The 22,849-nt window shown below is 37.4% G+C and overlaps 1 long non-coding RNA gene across 2 annotated transcripts in view; it reads right to left on the reverse strand.

Annotated features, from left to right (window-relative positions):
- LOC138151712 (uncharacterized) overlaps nucleotides 1-22,849 on the reverse strand; it is a 45,876-nt gene that overhangs the window by 13,487 nt on the left and 9,540 nt on the right. For both annotated transcript variants that reach the window (XR_011165893.1, XR_011165892.1), the window contains exon 3: nucleotides 10,070-10,192. This is a non-coding gene — a long non-coding RNA (uncharacterized lncRNA). The remainder of the gene's footprint in view (nucleotides 1-10,069; nucleotides 10,193-22,849) is intronic.

Here is a 22,849-nt window from a genome sequence, read left to right on the forward strand (position 1 = left end):
CCTGAATTGATCTACCCTTGATCCAGCAACTTCACTCATTTACTGGAGTCTGACCTCATCTGACTCCTCCTGAAGACCCTCCCCAGACTCCTCCTCTAGACCATCCCTAGATTCCCCTCACAACCTTTCTGTATGTAAGACCCCATCTTGTCTCTATGTTGTGTGAGAGTGCCACAGAATTTTTCTAGCACAGACTTGCTATGTGGCAGATGATCCTGGCCCTCTTGTCCAATATAAGCTTTACAGATACCAAGGTTCCTTAAGAGTCTATCCAATACGGCAAACTTTTAATAAGCTTTGCTTTTCTTTGGCTGAGGGAAGGCTTGAGTAGAATTCACTCAGCAGGACCCAGTGTGTTGGCAGTTTGGGAGTCTCGAGCACCCCTCACCCTAATGTCCTCATCTTATGATGATCCTCTTCATATGTGAGACTTTCCTTTCTGTCTTTCACTAACCTGGGCCTTGTGGTGAGGGGTCTTGCTCAAGGGCATGGTAAAGGATATGGTACTAGAGCTCAGAACTTCATACTTAACATTTCAGAGTCTTTTTTACTATATTATGTTCCCTTCAGAGGCAGCTGTTTGTACAATGAATAAAGGGCTGGGTCTCGAATTAGGAAGACCTGAGTTCAAAATTGATCTCAGACATCTACTAGCTGTGTGACTTGGACAAGTCACTTAACCTCTATTTGTTTCAGTTTCCCAAATTATAAATTTAGAAATACAATAGCACCTATCTCACAAAGTAGATTTAAGAATCAGATGAGATAGGAGCGGCCAGGTGGCTCAGCGAGTAAGAGCACCGGCTCCAGTGTCGGGATGACCTGGATCAAATCTGGGCTCAGATACTCAGCACCACACCCAGAAATAACTGGCTGTGTAACCTTGAGCAAGTTACTTAACCCTGATTGCTTAAAAAAAAAAAAAAGAATCAGATGAGATAGTATTGGTAAAAAGTGCTTGGCTGTGAGCTATGGTAAAGCAGCATCCTTGATTTCCTATCTACATGTTTATAACACATTTTTCAGTAGGGCAGAAATATGCTGTACCTATTATGTGCTTCAGCAACAGTGAAAATGTTCTCTTTATCTTCATATAGACAACATATTATGAATCAAATATCTTTATAGAATAAAAAAAGAGAATGGAAAATAATGACAAGACAAATAAACTAATACAAATTTGAAATTGAGTTGAGATTCTTTTGGGATTGTATATACTTCCAAGTCAAAGAGATTTCCCCCCTCTGGGATTAGGTAACCTTCCTTGCCTCTCTGGCTCTGAGAAGGGATACTTCTTTGCTACTGTATTAGTATGATTTAATGAGGTTCGGATCCACTCCTATAAATGACACTCTTCAACACACCAGAAAAATATAAAATAGAAATTTATTTAGAAAAGGCAAGGCACAGATAGCTTAGATTTGCATAGGAAGCATATAATGATAAGAATAATCAATAACACAATACCAATCAAGATAATCGGTAAAGGAAGAGAATACATCACCAATTCAAGGGAACCTCCAAAGTCAATCAATGGCTGGGAGCCCCATTGCAGCCTGCGCAGCTTGAATTGTGTAAAGAGTTTCCCGGGCGAAGTGTCCTCCCCTCGGGTGAGGCTCAGCGGGCCTACAGGACGCAGGTCTTTATACTGTTCTAAACAAAGAAGGCCTGGGGCCAAGAAGTTTTTGGCGCGTGCACTATTCACGCTCAATACACTTCTCGTTCAATACACATCTGGCCCAATCGCGTTCCATCCGCCTGAGCCTTGGTACTTGTTTTTTAATAACATCAAGTCTCGAAAGGAGGGAAGCCAACCCTCCAGGTCGATGTGACCTAGGAATGGCTAGTTCCTGGGATGCTAAGCCAAGAACACTCAGGGGTTATGGAACGGTCATAGCCGGGAGTTGAACTGAACCTATTTATTTGAATGATCTTACTAATTTAAAGGGGAATTTTCAATTTCCATTTCAGCTACCATGGGAAACCACTGTGGTATTGGGGAATTAAGTCAAAGAACAATGGGACAAAACTTCATAACATGGGGTTCAGATCCCAGAGACAAATGCAATACTGTACTTTGATGAACTAATCACAGGATTAATTCAGTGTGGGAGTTTTCTACTGATGCAGACCTGCTCATCATTGTTAAATGAAATTTAATTCAATTTATGTTTAAGTGGTTGTGCCAAACATGAAATCAAAATTTCTTTTGGGGATATCTACATTCTTCTTCATCACTCATTTCTTTTTTGTTTTAATTTTTAATTTTTTTTGCTTTTTGGAGGACATTTGGGGTTAAGTGACTTGCCCAAGGTCACAGGCTAGTTTTGTGTGTGTGGGTGTTAAGTGTCTGAGGCCCGATTTGAACTCAGGTCCTCCTGACTCCAGGGCCGGTGCTCTATTCACTGCGCCACCTAGCCGCCCCATCACTCATTTCTTTTTAAGATGGAAATTACTCAGGGGAAAGGACTTGGATTCTATATTGGATTTTTTTTTTTTGAGGAAGAGGTTATACCTGAAATTGTACACACACACACACACACACACACACACACACACACAATTTCCTGTGAAGAAATTATCTCAATCAGATTGAACCAGTCCCTGTTCTGCAACTAACAATATTAAGGAATTACCTGAGACACTTACAGGTTAAGTAATTTGCCCAGGGTTACATAGTCAATGTGTCAGAAGAACAACTCGACACAGATCTTTCTGAAATGGAGGCATGCTGCCTTCATTAGGTAAGTGAATGCTTAAACAATGTTAACTAACACTAGAACAAAAGTCTTAGATAGAACTACAATGTCTACTTTTTTTTTTGTTTGACTAGTTACATAATCATATATGCTTGGTAGAAGTAGGAGAAACCTTGAAGGTCTAGTCCAGTGCTTTAATTTTACAGATGAAGACATTAAAGATCAAAAAGACTGGGTGACTTTTTCAGGGTTATAAGTTGAGTGGGAAAGATAATAAACTGGAATCCAGGTCTTCTGACTCCAAGTACAGTGTTAACTGACTCCTAAACAGACACACCCCTTTATAGTGTGTTGCTTATATTTTATATTTGCAAGGTCCAAGGGGCACAGATGGAGGATAAAACAGACTTTAGCAAGTCATTGTGGAGAGAAATACAGCAGCAGAAGAAGATGTACATGTTTCATTAGGTCATTGGGTTTAAGGCTTAATTCTTCTCGTATTATGTTTGTGGCCAGTATCTTTCACCATATTCCGCTTTCACTTTCCCCTGTGTTTTCCTCGTTGTTCCTGTTCCCTCTATCTATAATTGCCAGTTCCCAAGAAATACTATACATTTTTCATGCACTGCCTCATTTCTGTTTATTGTATATCCTTCATAGTAACTTGGCATAGCATACATTTACATATTTAAATGTAGAAAAATTCTTATAAAAGATAGTGGGTGTTGACACTAGTACTTCCTTAAAGAGAAGGTTTTTAGAAACTGGTGTGCTTAGTGTAGGGATTGATATGTTGCCAGAAGACACACATCCAGTTATTTAAATGATATACTTATGTCTTGAATATCCATATTTTATTTTTCTATAAAAACTTTTTTAGCAAGATTATTTCTACTGTGGCCAGTGTAGTTGGTGGGCCAGCAAGAGGTGAAAATAAGGAGACAGGGGTGTAATCAATAGTCTGTTTATTACAGGACCATTTCATACAGAGCCAAAGATGAAAGGAGCTCACCGAGTTTTTATGCCCCCCAAGAGAATGTAGACACCCTAAAAGAATGCAGACAATGTAGAAAGATCCTCCCTCAAAGGAATACAGACAATGTAGAAAGACCCTTAATCTTGTTTACCCTTGCTTAAGGTTAGTAATTTATTAGGGTATTATTATAGGACCATGTCTGGAGGCATAAACAAAAAAAGATCACATGCCCTCTAGCTTGCAGCCCTGTAACCTTTGCAGGTAACTGTATAGGGCAGGGGAATATACCTCAAGGGACCCAAAACATCCTCCATAATACTTCCTCCTGCTTGTCTGCCCTGTAACCTTTCAGGTAATAATATAGGGGAGGGGAATATTACATTAGCAAAGCTGGGGGACTTCTGAGTTCTCTACATACTTCCTTCATCTATTCCTTGTGCTGTAAATGAATAGCATGTGCCAGGAAAGTACATCAGTGGGGGAGGGAAGGAATAAAAGACCTCTAAAAGGAACCAGAAATCTTTATGACAAGCCATGAAAGAGATCTAGAGGTTCTATTGCTTTAAACCACACAGTGCTGTCCATTTGGTAGAGACTGTGCCTAAGTTTTATACCCTGTGCAGTAACATGTCCTTAAATGTTAATATCTTTATGCTACTAATTCCAATTATTTTGCTTGAGCCTGTGTTGAGTAGGGCAAGCAACCTGCTTACCTGTGGATGGGAATTTTTCCAGGGCACCAGGACACCAATTAATATGCTAGGAGAGGTAATTTTCTAAGTAGGACCCTGCTGTCCTGAAAGAACATATTCCCTTTCCTTTGGGAGCCATACTCCCAGAAAGTAGAGTTTATACAGTCTTTGACTCAGCACACATTGTGATATAGTACCTAGATGAAAATTTATTGTCAAGGATAGCAGTTATTATACAGAAAAGGATATGGTGTTAAAAGTCCAAAGAAAGCTCTTAATTTCTTCCTTGGAAAACTGTTTTTCTTAACCTCTTTTCTTCATGCTCATTAATACAATTTTTAAAAAGGTGCTAGTGTCTGAGATTCCACACATCCAAAATATTTTGTGCATGGGGGCATCAGAAAAATTTTTTAACCTTCAAAACAGCTGTGGTATATACACAAAGTATATTGTCCATATATTGATCCATTATATTAAATCCTCTATTAGACTGTAAGCTCCTTGAGGGCAGGCCCTGTGTCTTTGTCTCTTTTTTTTGACACTTAGGACAGAGCATAGAACATAGACAGTGTTAAATAAGTGTTTATTTTATTGGCTGATTAACATGACATTAGGTAATTATATTCTTATCTCACTTGTTTGATGTATGATAGGAATGACCCTTTCTGTTCATTGGTAATTGTTCTCTCATATATAGCATTTTCTTGATGGAAAAAAAATGTTGCATCAGCCCCTTCTCTGTGGGGGGAAAAATCATGTCTTTATTATTGCTATTATTTTATTTATTACACCATCTTAATTTCATATGATTGTATTTAGTAAGGAATACATATTATGGGGTAAGGAATATATATCTCTATCCCATGGGATAAAAGCAAGTTCTTATAATAACATGTAAAAGTCATGTGAATAGGTTTGGCAATTGTATTGGTTTTCAATTAGCACTGAGCTATGACTGGGTCCTAGCTTGTTGCTAGATTGGACCTATTCTCACACTCCCTGCTTCTCACCTTCAAAATCCACTCCAGACCAGAGTCTCAGATTTCAGGTATCTCACATGCAGAAGTAGAGCCTCTAACACTAAGCCCCTGCTTTGAAAACCAAAGTCTCAGATACCAGACCTTTTGCTGTGAGGATTTCATCTACAAGAAGGACTATTAACATGAGCCAGCATACCAACTTTGTTTCAGTGCTTGTAAAAGTAACATCAACTCCTGCCATTCACAGGCTTCATAAAGGCAGAATTCCCAGTTACAACATATCCTCTTCCTTCCCTGTGGCTAACTAATTCCTACTTCTCTAATCCCAAGGATTAGAGTCTGGGTCTGAGTAAGCAAGAGCCACTGCTTCCCTTGCTGCCACTTTCCATTCTCTGACCCTCATCCACTCCTTGTCATACTCCTCCCTCTCCTAATATCCTACCTAGAAGTTTCCCTACAATGTCATTGCAATGTCTGGAAAGACATTCTATTGTTAACATATTTCCTTTTGTCATCATAATTTAAAAAAAAATTACTCATCAAGAAACATTACTGGTCCCTAAGTCACTGTTTTAAAGAGGCAGTTTTCAACAGCAGCAACATTATGAAACTTAGTGTAACATACTTTGGTTGATAATGTCCTGGTTCCATTCATTATGTTTAAGGGACTATTAAGTCTGGTCTCCCCATCTATTGAGAACACAGTGGTTTTTCTTAGTTGTAATCTATGAATGGGAAGTGATCTGGTTTATTGATAAAATTACTAGAGTCAGTCACCTTCATCAATATCTACTGGATGGTGCTGTTTTTCCAGGCTTTCAGTTTGTGCTCTAGGATTTGGATGTTTAACAAAAAAAGTCAGTGAATTAGTAGTCAATTTTCAGCACTGGAATATAGAAAATAAAAGGAATGTAGAGTATTTGACCAAAATTTTTCTGTCTGACTTTTCAAAAGTTACAATAGCAAACTCATTGGTTATAGAAACTATCTTCCTGGCAATTCATGAGATATAACATTGATTACATAGAAACATTTGAATACCTTAATGATATTAACTTTGTTGTTGTCAAAAGCATCATCATTATGATACTTCTGTATCCTACCATATTCATCTTTGTTTTACCCACACAACCTATTACCATGATACATTCAGAGAATACTAGAGGGACTAGCATTTATTTGTATCTATGAGAGAAAAGATTGTCAGAGAGTGTCCAATCTGTTTCATTTGGCTCTAGCACTGTCATTCTCAGGAAGCAATTGAAACAAACAGTTGTAACTCAGGAACATGGGGATTCGATTCTTTTCACAGGAAGAATAATAATGTATTTTGGAAAATTATAACTAGCTTGTCATGTTTACTGTAACTGGAAGCAATTGGTGCTTTGGACATAAAGGTGATTAAGAAGGGAAAGAGAAATGGGGTGGGGTGGGGAGCACCAAGCAACACTAATTCATCATTACTTGAAAAACAAAACAAAATCCATACACCTGCTGCAGTGGTAGTTTTGTCTTTATATTGAAAAGATAATATGTATACATGGACAATATGTAATGTCCAAAAAATTTATAGCTATGGTTTACAAAGGAAAAGTCACAATGGATATTATGAAATTGTTTTAAGAAGATTCTACCCAGGCTTGGATTACTTGAATTGGCAATTCCAAACTCCAAAATATATTGGATAATTTTGAATGTAATTCATGAAGTCACTGTATATTGTATACTCAGATAGAATTAAGTTGGACTTCCAAATCTCTTGAATTAACACTTCCTTAGGATAGATTCAGTTTATATGAATTGGGGCAAATTAGTTCTTAAAAGTAAATTTCATTGATAACTTTTGTTTTTATATCATTGAGATTTTCCACTGTTTCCCTTCCCTTCTCCCCTCCAGAGAAAGCCATACCATATAACAGAGTATTTTCAAGAAAAGGGAAAAAGAAATTAGCAAAATCAATTAATACATTGGAAAAAAAATCAAAAGACACTCACATTTCACATCCAAGAACCTCTCACCTCTAAAAAGGAGGCGTCTTCTCATAACTCTTCATCTGGGTCATGCTTATTCTTTTAATTTTGAAACATTCTATTTTTTTCAATAGTTTTGTGCTGGTTTTTCTTTCCATATACACTGCTGTGGCAAATCCCTTCAACCATGCTATTCACTGTTAACTTGATGCTTTACTTAGAAAATCCTAGCAAATCAGTAGCAACAACCACCAAAACTAATTAAGGCAATAACTATAGCAAAGTTGCAGACAACAAAATAAACCCATAAAAATCAATATTACATTTATAACAATAATATTCAAAGGGAATTATAGTAAGGAAATCCTCTTCAAAATAACTGCAAATTTGCAGTTCTCAAAATATTTGAGAACCAATTTACCAAAGCATACTTAATATCTTCAAAGATATAATTACAAAATACAGCTTAAAAAAATAAAGTTTAAACAGCTGGAAAATATTCAGTATTCATGGCTGGGCCTTCCCAATATGATAAAAATTAAAATACTACCAAAGTTAATTTGCAAGTTTAATGATATGCTAATCAAACTAGCAAAAATATATTTCATAGAGCTAGATAAAATAACAACAACACTCTTTTGAAGGAAAAAAAGATAACTAAACTCAAAAACATAAATTCCCTAGAAAAGAACTCTTTATTTGACAAAAACTGCTGGGAAAACTGGAAAGCAATCTGGCAGAAATTAGGCTTAGGTCAACTCCTTATACCATATTTCAAAATAAATTAAAAATGGATGTGCAACAGAAAATCAACGATCAGCACTTAAGAAGTTAGAAGTACATTATATGCTTTTCAGAGCTATGGGTAAGAGATGAATTCTTAGCCAAAGAAAGGATATAGTAATTATAAAAGATAGAAAGTTTTGATTATATGAAATTGAAAAGCTTTTGTACAAACAAAATTAATGCCTCAGTAAGAAAGAAAGTACTTAACTGGGGGAAAATCTTTCTATCAAATATCTGTAGGAAGAGTTTGTTATACCAGCACACATACACAGAGAGGGGAGAGAGAGAGAGAGAGAGAGAGAGAGAGAGAGAGAGAGAGAGAGAGAGAGAAACATACAAAAAAAAAAAAAAAAAATATATATATATATATATATATATATATATATATATATATATATATATATATATATATATATATATATATATAGGTTTTTGGAGGTGGGAAGGTAGGGCAATTGGGGTTAAGTGACTTGACCAAAATCACAGGGCTAGTTTTGTGTTACATAAGTGTCCAAGATCAGATTTGAACTCAGGTCCTCCCAACTCCAGGCCCGGGTGCTCTATTTACTGCAATAGAAATATTTAAGACCAAAAGTAATTCCCCAAAATATGTGGTTAAAAAATATGAACAAAAAGTTCTCAAAACAAAAAAAATGCAAACTATTAACAATCATAAAAGAACAGCTAGTTGGCATAGTACATAGAGTACTGACCTCACAAATTTACTTGCTGTGTGATCCTCAGCAAGTCAGTTAACATTGACTGCCTCCAAAAAACAAAAAACAACCCCAACCCCACATAAGAATGCTCCAAATCATTAAACATAAGAGAAATGCATATTAAAACAACTCTGAGGTTTTACCTCATACCCAATTAATTTGGCTAAGATAACAAAAGACAAGAATAATTCATGAAGGAAGTGGTATGGAAAGACAGACCTATTAATGCATTGTTGGTGGAACTGTAAATTAGTGTACCATTGTGGAAAACAATTTGGGATTATGAAAGTAAAGTGACTAAAATGGCCAAACTCATTGACTCTGAGATTACTTGGGCATAGGCCCTAGAGAGGTCAAAGACAAAAAGAAAGGCTTCACACATTAAAATGTTTAGAGAAGCACTTTTTGCAGCAGGGAAAACTGAATACAAAGTAGACTCCCATTGTTTGGAAAATAGTTAAATAAATTATAGCACATGAATGTTAATGAAATAATGAATTCAATGGATACAGAGAAGCATATAAAGACTTACATGAACTGATGCAAATTGAACTAGATTGAGGAAAACAACATACACAATAACATCATGTAAATGGAAAGAATAACCACCACAAGCAAATGGAGATTAATGTTGGGAAATCATAAAGAATAAACTTGACCTCAAGGAAGAGACTTTGAGACTAGGAGAAGACACCTCCTCTGGCTCTTTTGAAGAGGTGGGAGAGTCCATGGTTGTGGAACATTGCATATAACATTACATCTTTAAATGATATTGATTGGCTGGTTCCTCCCTTCCCCTTTTTCTTTAAAAATATTCTTTATCATAAGTGATGGATTTATGACAAGGGAGGGAGAAGGTATATAAGAGGGTAAGCTAGGTGATGTAAAAACAAAATATAGAAATAAAACCTCATTTTAAAAAAATGACAGAATTCCATGACTCTTGAATTCATACTTTTTTAGAACAGAGTTGGTTTAAATGGGACAGCTAGGTGGAATAGAGTGCCTGACCTGGAGTCAGGAAGACCAGAGTTCAAATATGACCTCAGACACTTACTACTTGTGAGATCCTGAATAAATCACTTCACCTCATTTTTATTTTATTAAGGGGATTTGTTCTGTGAAGTTTAGATTCAATCAAAGGGCTATATCTGAGGACCTAGAGGGCCACATGTAGCTTCAAGGCTGCAGGTTCCCCACCCCTGAAGTATTTTTTATACTTATAAAGGAAAACAGTATTCCTTACCTAACTATAGGGTGGCTTAACGGATCTCCTCTGAGGTTAATAATTTTCAATAGGGCAACAGGAAGCATCTGTGCATCACACCACAAGGTTGCTGGCAAAATAGGATGGTCACTTCTTTCCCATCTGAAACAGAAACCTCTGTTGAATTGCAAAATCACTTAGTTGCTCAAGGCTTTAAAAGTTAAAAAAAATCAATTTATACATTTAAAAAAAAATAAAATTGTCAAGTCAAGAAGCATTTATTAAATAAAAATAAAATTGTCAAGTCAAGAAGCATTTATTAAATACCTACCATGGGCCAGGGATTATATTAAGAACAGAGGATCCAAAGAAAAGTTAAAAAATAAAATTAGATAAAAAAAATAGTCCCTGTCCTCAAGGAGCTTACATCCTAATGAGGTAGATGACATCCAAACTACTATATACAAATGATATACAAAGGATAAATCTGGGATTAATCTCAGAGAGAAGGCACTAACATTAAGGAGGACAAGGAAAGGTTTCTTGCAGAAGGTGGGATTTTAGGGAATCAGGAGACAGGAGTGAAGAGGGAGGCAATTCCTGGGATGCATGATAACCAGTGAAAATGCAAAGATGGAGTGTCTTGTACAGGAAACAGCACAGAGGCAAGCATCACTAGCTCCTACAGTACAATTAGTCAGATTAGTCATTGGGAATACTCTGAGAAGACTGAAATAGCTTGTGTATATAATTTTGTTTAGTTCTTTCCATGTAGTAATCTCTTTTTTCTCTGTGATTTGATCAAAACTGATGTGGCCATAACAGCTTCTGGGTGCTTGTGTTCTAACATCATTCATAATGTTAGCAAAGTTCAGGGAATAATGATTATCAAGTAACAGCTACCAACCAAGATTACCAGGACTAACAAATACTCTAGTTCATAAGTCCAACATATTAGGAAAAGGGACTATTTGAAGGCATCATAATCAAATATGATTCAGAGTTCCCATGCACAAGACTATATGAAATAAAAACACTTTTCTATTGCACAATAGATATCATGCTTGCCTTCTTACTCCAGGCTTTTGTATTAACATACAAAATATGTATGTAACATACTCCAATGTTTTGTATTGAAAGACCTGTTTAATTCTGCTCCTTCCTCTTCCTTCATAAATTTTTGGATTTATAGGTTTCTAATATTAAACTACATTCTGACCATTAAAAATATATCAATATACATACATATTTGAGTTATCTTTAGCAACATGATTCACAACAGAAATACACAAAATGAAGAGTGCAATATTTAACTGCTACTTCTGAATGTCTTAATTGCAATATTATACTCAAGGGTTATTGCAATAATCAGAATTTTGCATATATGCCTCTAATCAGCCTGGTCTTCTTTGGAGAGGATCATAAACAGAAAATTTATGTTCATTATCTCAGAGCAACTTTCATTTAAATCTAATTAAAAGCCATCTCTTAATTAAGCAACAGTAGTCACAAAGAGATTGCACTTATAAAAAAAATTCTTCAGTATGGTACAAAGCCTCAATATATTTTCACATAAAATATGCTGTCTATTCTCACTACATATATATGCCACACAATTTTAACTGGGCCCTCACTGCTGTACAATTCATTCACTTCTTATTGACTGTATCACATTCCCAGCAGTTCATAGGCTCATGGGATTTAAGAGGTGGAAGTGATTTTAGAGGTCATTTATAAAATAAAGTGGTTCTCCTTCATAATCTAGGATCCTTTTGAGCTCTAAATATCAAAGATTTTGAGTTGGGGTTTAGTCTTATCCCCTCAGTTTATAGAAGGACAAGCCTAGAGGGTTAAGGGACTTTTCCAAGATTGTACAGGTACCTAGAGCAAAGATTCAAACTTAGGTCCTCTATTCTACACCCAGGCCTCTTTCTGCTATATTTTGCTATGTATCTTCTATTTTTTGGAACTCTTTCCACTCAACATAAGGAAATGACTTTTCCCATTTGACTGAGAACAAAGCCATCCCACGACAACCCCTGCAACTTCCCACCTCTAAATCCCTCAAAATCCTCATCCATTTTCTTCCCTTCAGTTTCAGAGAAAGAGGTACCCTTCTTAATGAGATTAATTTTGTCACCTATTTCCTCTAGTAGCTTCTAATACTCCTCCATCAAACATTCCTTCTTTGTTTTCCTGCATGCTATTGTTTAGAGTCATTTTTTTTAACAGGTATTTGAGGTAACTGGGGACAAGTTCAAGTAAGTTCCTGCTTTTACTCTGCCATCGTGCCTCCTGCTACATGGTATTGTTGAGGTCAGAGTTGGAAGACCTCGTTCAGATGGGAAAGAATTCATTTAGACCTTCTCTTTAACCAATGGGTGCTTTATTGATGCAAAAACATATGGGCCTGAGATTTAGCAAGGAGCTAAACAAAGGCACAGATATAGGAAAAGGACCAGACTTATATAGACAGAAAGCTACACAGCTTGTAGGATAGTGATGCAATTTTAGTTTCTAATGGGGGTTGGATATTTAGGCACAAGATGAGGAAGACAGATGACACAAGATAAGGGAGACAGGGGAAATTTTATGACCCAGAATGGGGGGAGACAAGGAATTCCAAGGTCCAGTTCAAGGGGGAAGTTTTATGGTATTTCAAGATAAGGGAAGTGACTTTAGGATGCCAACAAGCTCAGGAAGGCCTCTCAAGGTACTGAAAAAGCAACCCTTACTATTAACCCTTAGGGCACCTTTGTATCCACATCACTATTATTCCTCTGTGTAGAAACATATTCAGATCTTCCCAGTCCCAAAAACACTCCTTCCCCTTCATCTCACTACCATCCTCTCTTTCTTACACTTCCTCACCACATTTCTAGGAAGAGATAATCCTCACTTCATTTCCCTGCTAGTCTATCCTTCTGCATCTACCTGCAATCTGATCCCCATCATTCTGATCAAATAGCTCTCTCTGAGGTCACTAATGATTACGTTATCACCTTATCTAGAAGTCATCTTTCTTGACCTGTCTGTAGTATTTAATAGTTTTGATCGCCTTCCTCTTGATACCCTTTTCCTCTTTGGGTTCTTTACAATCTCAGAGTTCTCTTTAATTCTCTTAAGACTGGTCCTGCTCTGTTTCATACATAAGACTCATATTCCTCTCAATTCTTTCACAAAGGTGTTACTTTAAGTTTGGCCAATTATCACTTCTGTGTCTCCACCTTCAGCTAATCTGCAAAACTCTGGTTGTGTGTTTCTAATTGCTTTCTGGATATCTGCACCTGAATGCTCCTCTGGCATCTCAAACCCAATGTCTAAAACTGAACTCATTTTCCCCTAGTTTCTTTCTTTTGATCATATTCTTTCATCATCCTTATAGCTACTGAGGTACTTTACTTGAGTTATCTTTGATTCTTTCCTCTTCCTCTGCTCCCACACCCAATTAGTTGTCAAGTCCTGTCAATTCTAACTCAACAACTCTGATGTTCAGTTTCTTTTCTCCAACCACACTGCTACCGTGTTCTAATACACTAATAACAACTCATCTGGACTACTATAAGAGCATCGTAAGTGACCTCCTTGCCTTTAATTTCTTTCATTTTTTAATGAATTTTCCAAAATGCTTACAAAATAATTTCCCCAAGGCAAAAGTCTGATCATGTCACTCCTCTGCACAAAGAACCCTTCAGTGGCTGCCTATCATCTAAGATAAAATTCAAACTTATTAGTGAGGTATTTAAGGCCTTCCACAACAGATTCCAACTAACTTTTCCAGTTTTTTCTTTTTTTTTTGGAGGGGGAAGGCAGGGCAATTGGGGTTAAATGACTTGCCTAAGGTCACTTGGCTAGTGTTAAGTATCTGAGGCTGGATTTGAACTCAGGTCCTCCTGACTCCAGGGCTGGTGCTCTATTCACTACACCCCCCCTCCTGAGCTGTCCCCCTTTTCCAGTTTTATTTCAAATTACTTCATCTATTCCAGCTGAACCAGACTAGCAACTGTTCCCCAAACCTCACATTCTAGCTCCTATCTCTAGGGAATAGGCTGATTCCCCCCTCCCCCTTCCTGTAATATATTTCCTCCTTATCTTTGCTTTCAAGGCTCAGTTCAAGTGCCACCTCTTCTGCACACCCTTCCCTGATGCTCCAAGCAAAAGGGAATTCCTCTTCAAATATAATCAGAACACCTGTATTTAGTGCTTGGAAGTGTGCAAAGTGCTTTACAAACATTGTCTTATTTGTTCCTTAAAACCACTGTGAGGTAGGTGTCATTATGTCACAGGGAAGGAAACTGAGACTCAGAGAGATTAAACAACTCTCCCCTAGTTCACACATCTAAAAAAATGTCTAAGAAATGGTTCAACATGAGGTCTCTCTTATTCCAAGTCCAGTGCTCTATCCATTAGGAAATACTTCCTCTTTTGTTAATATTCATTGAGTATTTTACCTGGATCTCTTATTTGCCTCCATAATTTCCCACCTTCCATATGGTATTTATCTGTGTACATTTAGTATCTGCCCCAGAAGAAAGATAAATTCTTTAAGGGTAGGCTCTGGGACATGTTTATTCTGAGTGTTTAACAGTGTCTTGCACATTGTAAGTCCTAAAGGTTTATTGTATTCAAATGCCCTGAATTCCTATTTATCATTGTTACTACAAAGAGAGGCAGAAGACCATAGCAGATAAAGAACCACCAACTTCCAAGCCAGGAAAATGTGGATTCAAGTCCTGTCAAAGATACTGACAGATCTTGTCAATACAAAGATATTGACTGGAGGACCCAGGTTAAGTCACTTAGCTTCTCTGGGCTTGAGGAAATTCTCTATAAAACTATATGTTGCAGAGAAGATGCTGACCTACACTGATAAAGATGATATTTTTTTTCCCATCTAAGAGCTCCCTATACTAATGAAATCTTAGGCCTAGCCCCAATTAATTAATCATCTAACAATAAGCTAGGTTAAGGCACTGTACTAATAGGTAAAAGAAAGACTACATCCACTCTGAGGAGCTTACAATCTAAGGAAGGACAAAACATAAAAAGAAGCTGAAAAGGTAGGAGGCAGGCAGCCTCTGAGCAGGAAAGTTGCACAGGGAGGGTGAGGGGAATGGTGGAATAGTCAGTCAGAGAAGTCCCAAGATGATAATGCAGGCAAGAAATAAAGAAAAGTCTGAGCAAAATTCTCTTCTTAAATGGAAATTTAGAGTTCATTGCCCCACCCTCCAATCAGAGAGGCTGAGAGTAGCGATAAGGTGGAGTATCAAGGTTTAAGTACCAATATTTTACAAGATAATGAGGTTAACCCAATAAGGAGCTTCCTGGAGGCAGTATGCTAGCTTGCCCTTGTGCATGATCTGTGTGTGTGTGTGTGTGTGTACACACACAAGTTTTGTTTCCAACCAGGCAATCAGACAAACTAGTGGAATAAAGATAAATAAGTTTAACTATGGCAATGTTTTACAATTGCTTGTCTTCTCAATGGGAGTAGATAGGGAGGGAAGAAGGGAGAGAATCTGGAACTCAATACAGGCAATGGGGTATAGAAATACATCTTGCCCTACAAGAAAGTAAGGGGGAAGGAGGGAAGGGGAAAATAGAAAGGGGAGGGATGGGAGGGATAGAAGGGAGAGCTGACTGGGGGAAGGGGTAATCAGAATGCATGCCACCTTGGGGTGGGGGTAGGGGAGAGAATTTGGAACACAAAATCTTATGGAAATGAATGTTGAAAACTCAAAATAAATAAATAAATTGAAGAGGGGAGATAAGTTTAGGACAAGGGAGGCAGAAGGAGATGAAAGGATAAGACATTATCATCAGAGATAGGACATTAAGACTAATAGAAGTTTTGAATGATGGTAAAATCTAAGGTATGACCATTAATGTGTGTGTTTGGGATGAAATGAACATTCAGGATATGTCCTTATATCACTGAAGGGCCAGGATACACCAGATTTCACTATAGTGAATGCCCTGAGTACAAGGGTATGGATCAGGGTGGAAAGAAGACTAGGCTAGATATTCAATATTTGGATAAAAGAAGACTTGAAGGCTGGTAAATGGTTGCAACCAGAATTTGAACTGGAAGATAAGTGAATTCCAGAGGAGAAATAGTTAAGTTATCATAGTGATGAGGTATGAGCTCTGGAAACCCCCATGTGCTCTCCTTGAGTCCTTGAGGTACAGGCTCTGGGAACCTCCCTTGGACTCTTGATTAAATTGTTTCATTTGATGAGGCATTTGCATGAGGCCATAAGCCTTACTAAATTTCCCACTCTCTGTTACTAGACTTCCCAATCTAAGTGTAGATCCAACCTTGAACTGGGCTAGCCTACCATTGTTTGTGGTCTCCAGGTGGCCTCCTCCCACCCTTAGTCACTCCTTGACCTCATTAACTCCTCCTGACCCTCCCCAAACTCCTCCTTTAGACCACCCCTAGATTCCTCCCACAACCTTCTGTATATAAGACCCTATCCTGTCTTCATGTTTGTGAGAGCACCACAGAATGACCTAGCACAGACTTACTCTGTGTCTAATATAAGCAAACTTTTAATAAATTTTACTTATCTTTGGCTGAGAGAAGACTTGAGTCGAATTCATTTGGCAGGACCTGGCTGGACCCCACGTGTTGGTACTTTGAGGTCTCCAGAGCAACCCTAACCTCTTCATAGGTTACCTACTAAGAGTTAGGGGAAGTCTAGTAAGGCTTATAGTCTCATGCAAATGCCTCATCACATGAAACAATTTAATCAAGAGTCCAAGAGAGGTTTTGAAATGGCAGTGAGGAGCAAGAAATATGCATACTACTTGAGAAGTCTAATCAATGTAATGATCAACCATGATTCCAGAAGACTGATGATGAAGCATGCTACTCACCTCCTGACAGAGTCATTTTGGGAATTTGTTTTGTTGGATTATGAATATTTGTGACAATCGTTTTGATTTTCTTTTCTTAATTCAGAGGAAGTAAAAGAAAGAAAATAAATGCCTGTTTAATAAAATGAGAGAGAGAAAGAGAGGTGCCTATTCCTCCTAGACTGGTATTATGGGCTTGAAAAGAGTAGCCAGTATTGCAGAGGATAACCAGGCACATTTTTTGTCCTCAGTGTGGTCAGGTTTCTTAGAGTTCAAGAAGTATCAAAGAATTTCCAAGTTGGAAAGTATTTCAGAGAAACCCATACACGAACCAGAATACCTTCTAAAACATACATGAAAAGGTTGTCCAGTCTCCTGCAAGAGTTCCAGTGAGGGGAGGCCCACAACTTCTTGAAGCAGACTATTCTACTTTTGGATGACTGATTGTTATGAAGTCTTTCCTATCAAATCTAAACTTGCTTCACTGCAACTTCTACCCTTTGCTACTAGTTTTGTGCTCTGAGGCCCACGTAGAACAAGTCTAAACAATCTTCCTGGCACATAACCCTTGAGCCTTGTCTTCTACCAGGCTAAATGTCCCCTGTCTTTTCAACCAAGCTTCCTCTGCCATAATCTCAAGGCATTTCCTCATCTTGATTGCTCCGTTTTAGACAGCATTCTAAAATGTGATACCCAGAACTGAGTACAATACTCAAAATGTGGTCTGATAAGGGTAGAGTACAGTGGAATTTTCACTTCCCTAGTAATCTATACAAGGCCACTTCAAATATAGCACAAAATGACAATAGTTTTTGGCTGCTGTATCATGCTGTTGAATTATATTGACCTGGTGATTCACTAAAATCCCCATGTTTTTTAAAGAAAAACCTGTCCAGTCATCTAAACCTTCATCTTATATTTATAAAGTTGATTCTTTTAATCTAAGTGTAAAACTTTACATTTATTTTTACTTACACTTATTCTAGCTGCTTAGGGGCAGCTAGGTGGTGCACCTAGACCCTGCAGTCAGGAGGACCAGAGTTCAAATCCAACCTCAGACACTTAACACTTACTAGCTCTGTGACTTTGGGCAAGTCACTTTACCCCAGTTGCCCTGCCTTCCTCCCACCAAAAATATTTTTTTAAAAAGACTACTAAATATTATCTTAGAGTCAGGAAATGTTCTGGCCTGTCAAGATCATTTCAAGATCCTGATTCTGTTATCTCAAGTTTTAGCCATCCTATTCCTCTTGTATAAACTATGCCCCTTTCAGAGCAAAATAAGTGTCATTTTACCAAGTCACAGTGATACCTATGGGATAAAATTTGCTTAAGATCTCTAAATTCACCTTGTCTATTAACCTCTCCTTCTTAAACACTCAATTTGGTTGTAACTAATACTTCCTTAAATAGCTAACTTTGTTTAAAAGAAAAAGCTGTCTACATTTGTCTCAATTTCCTCACTTCTCAATCACTCAACTCTTACAATCTGGTTTCTGACCTCATCACTCAAGAGAAACTATTCTTTCCAATGCCTTAATTGCCAAATGTAATGTTCTTTTCTCAGTCCTAATCCTTTTTTGACCTCTTTGCAACATTTGGAATGGTTAACTCTTTTTCTTCTTGGAAACTCTTTCCATGTTTTGGTGACAATGCTTTCATAATTTTCTTCCTACCTGCCCACCTTCTACTAGTCTGACCTCTCCTCAAGCTCTTTTGCTAGACCATTATTCACATTTCTCCTCAAGGTGTATCTTAAGGTACTGTCCTGGACCTTTGCTTTGTCTCTGCAAACTCTCAGTGGTTCCGTAAGCTTCCATGGATTCAATTATCATCTCTAGGTATATTACTCCCAGACATATCTCCATATAAATCCTAGCCCTAGTATCTCTTCTAAGCTCTAGCCCTGCATCACCAATAGTTTATTGTACATTTTCAACTGCATGGCCTACAAATACACTGCATATAGTATATATTTGTGTCCTAAGGAAGCTTGGTGTCTGAGGAACCAGGTCCTAGAAAAGATTCTAGGAAAGCCTAGTGTCTCTGCATGCAGTGATAGACCATATGCTCTGCAGCTAGACCATAAACTCTTTGAAGTTAAGTACAATATTCTGTGTTCCTTTTGTATTTCCCATAACAATTAGCACAATGTTTTATACATATTTAACATATTGATTAAATGGAAAAAGTACAGTTTTTACTATCAAATGAGATAATATATGTAAACATTTTGCACACCTTTAAAACAATAAATGCTAGCTATTATTACTGTCATTATCTTGAGTTGTAAAGTTAACCTTTGAGACAATTTCAGATGGTGTTAATTCCAAAGTAACAGATAAACAAAGTCATACTTCCTTTTGCCCTTGTGAAATTCAAAGAGACATTGCAGGATTTGGTGAATGTTTGTTCATCTGATTCACATTCTTCTCATTTTTATATGTTTTAGTCATTTCCTCAATTTACCATCCTGGATTTATCATAATGACTTCAATCTATCCTCATGGCATTGTCTTCACTCATTTGATCTTTCCCTTCTCCATTCATTAGACCTTTTCTGGTACTGTCATATCTCTTCTGAGGTGAGGTGATCAGAACATGTGATATTTGAGGTACAGATTCATAGTACAAAATAGCATTTTGTGTTGTATAAATCTGTCATTGTTAGGGAAGTTGTTTGAAATTTCACCATTACTTCAGGACACGGTGGCACATACTTGTAAACCCAGGCTGAAGGATCTTGCCTGAGTTAAGTTCAGCATTAATATGGTGATTTATAGGGAAGGGTGGAAGGCATATGGAGAGGAACTAGCCCAGGTGGAGGACTGGGCCCCTGAGTGGCCCTTGGACTTTGAACCTGTGCTAGACAGTAATAATAGTAATGATTCAATGTTCACAAAATTAAAATTATCTGAAAATGAAATCTTTCTTACTCATGGATACTATCAGCTTTAATCAAGATAGATCCTCTTATAATAATAGTTTAAAAAATATCAACAATGTCTTAATAATTTATTTATTCCTCAAACCCTCTGTATGGGTTTTATATAACTGTTCTCTTTTGGTTTTTGTCTTGGCTCCTCTCAATCTCTTTTCTTGATCTTCATCTATATACTATAGCTATACATACACACAAATTATAGGTGTCCCTCAAAGCTCTGTGTCTGGGCCTCAGTTCTCTCTATACTCAATTACTTGGTGATATCATTAACTAACATGGATACAATTATCATCTTTATACAAATGATTCCCACATCTATCTATCCAGCCCTAGACTCTCTCTTGAAGCTGTTAAATCCCACATCACCAACTGGCTACTGGGCATCTCAACTTCAATCTGTCCAAAATAGAATTCATCTTTCCCCCCAAAGTCACTGCTCATATGAACTTCCCCATTATTGTCAAATCCATTATCATCTTTCTAGTTAATGCAGGTTCATAACTTTGGTGTCATCCTTGATTCCTCTCTCTGGTCCACCCTATTTGTCTAATCAGTTGTTAAATCTGTAATTTTCCTTGACAACATCTCTCTTATAGATTCCCTTCCCTCCTGTCACACAGCCATCACCTTCCCTCAGGACTTAGCAATGTCTAGATTATTGCAATAGCATTGTATCTGGACTCCCTGTCTCAAGTCTCTGCCCATTCAGTTGCCTCTTTCAGGAGTGAATTTCACAATCCAACATTATATTTTTTATCTGAAATACTATTTTACTTGTTACCAGTGACTAATTTTACAGAACTTTTTCTCCTTTTTATTTAAATAGGATTATCTGATAATTTCCATCACTCCCTTACTTATAGTACTATATAAAGGCTGGCTATTTTATTACTATAACTTTTGCCTTAAAAAAGCTTCACCTTATAGATTGTTTTAATCTTTGTATTAAAGTAAAATGAGCAATTGTGAATGTTCCACATGAAGGGTATACTATACACTTGAGAAGTGTATAGGCTGGTAAGTCTTTGTTGCAGGCATGACCCCCAAATTTTCAAAAGTATGTACATTGATTCATGTTGCCTATTGTTAAGTATATAAACAAAATGTGTTGTGATTGCTCCATGCCAACTGAATAAATCAGTTTCATAAATATTTTTTAAGTCCCTGATATGTTCAAGGTATTGTGCTAGAGACAAAACATACTGCCTATCTCCTCAGAGAAAATACATTCTACTGAGGGAAGGCAACTTGTACAGAGACTAAGTGAATAAAAGGTAATTTGATGAAGGATACAGTATCAAAAACTAGGGAATTCATACAAGGAAGAACCTGAGCCAAATAAGGATTATGAGATAAGGATTATGAGAGACCAAGGTAAAGAGATCTTATACTGTAGGCATAGGGGAAAACGTGTGCAAAAACACAGAAATGGAAGGTGGAATGGCAAGTTTTAAAGCAAATTAGTAACCCAGTTTGGACAGAACAGAGAGTGTATGAAGGAAAATAATATGAAATATTATTTCAAATCTGTCTTTATATCACTAGCATGTAGCACAGTGGCTGGCACATAGTAAAGACCTAAATATTTGATTGAAACCTGGCTGAAAAGGTGAGGGCTTTGGATGACAGGTTGAGTATTTTTACCCTAGATGCAATAGGCACTGAAAAGTATTTTGGGGGTGGGGTGGGGGAGGGTGAAAAGGGGCTAAGTAGGGAAGGTCACATAGCCAGACCTGTAGCTTAGAAGATCATTTTGGAAGCTCTGTGGAAAATAGACAACGGAGGGAAGAAATTTACGAAGGGAGATCAACTGGTTCCATTACAATAGTTTAAATGATAGGTGAGAAGAACCTCAGCTTGGGTAGTAGCCCTGTGAGAAGAGAAACAGCCATCACAAATGTTGCAGAAGTAGATTGGTCAAAACGTAGCAACTGTTTGGAAGAGAGAAGTCAAGAATGAGCCCAAAGTTAGAAAGCTGGGTAACAATAGCACCAATATTTTATCAGAAATGGGGCAGTAGGAAGGAGTGACAAGTTTAGGGGGAAAGATAATGAGTTGCATTTGGGACTTGTTGAGTTAGAGATGCATATAAGTAAGAATGTCCAGGAAGCAAAAGGTAATGAATAATGGAGTTTAGGGGGAATTTTATAGTTGGATATATAAGGTTTGGGGATAACTAGGGATAAAGTGGATAAAAGTGTTAATCCGGGAATCAGGAAGATGAGTCTTCCTGAATTCAAATCTGGCCCCAGATTCTTACTAGCTGTATGACCCTGGAGAAGTCACTTTACTCTCTTTGCCTTAGTTTCCTCATTTATAAAATGAGCTGGAAAGGAAATGGCAAACTACCCCAGTATCTTTGCCAAGAAAACTCCAAATGGTGTAATGAAGAGTCAGAAATGAATGAAAAAACTGAACAAATACAGGTTTGGGAATTACCTGTGTAGGGACAATTAAACTTGAGAGTAGAACAAGTTGCCAAAGATTTAGAGTCATTAGCCTGGCATTCCAGACCCTCTGTTAATATCAACCTGCCTGACCTTATCTCATTGTTCTTCCTTTGTACATGTCCTATGTTTTAGCTAAACCAGTTTAGTTACCATTTCCCAACGATGTTCATTTTTGTTCCCTGTGCTTGGAAGTCATAATATCCCTGAACTTCAGTTTCATCTGTCAATGAGAGTATTGAACTAGATGATCCTTTTTAGTCATATATCCTTTGATTATAGTAATGTCCACCATTTCATCTCTTAATAGCTGAAATCCTAGAGACACAATTAGGAGTATTTTCATCTGGGGAAAATTAGTCAGAGAAGGGATGAGAAACTTATGATACAGTATGACCCTGAGAAGGTATCCTAGTGGTGGCATCCTTGCATTTTGCTATAGCAGAGTCTGAAAGGAAATGGAGCCAATAGTTGCCATGGAGAGGAACTTGTGCCCCTCCCTCACCCCATGTCTAAAAATGTCAATGTCCAATTTGCCTTGTGCTAGTTCCACTTCTGTGAAATCCTACT

This window comes from Petaurus breviceps, unplaced genomic scaffold (genome assembly GCF_028583685.1).
Source record: "Petaurus breviceps papuanus isolate PSGF00001 unplaced genomic scaffold, PetGlider_PUasm1.0 90903, whole genome shotgun sequence".
Taxonomy (NCBI): Eukaryota; Metazoa; Chordata; class Mammalia; order Diprotodontia; family Petauridae; genus Petaurus; species Petaurus breviceps.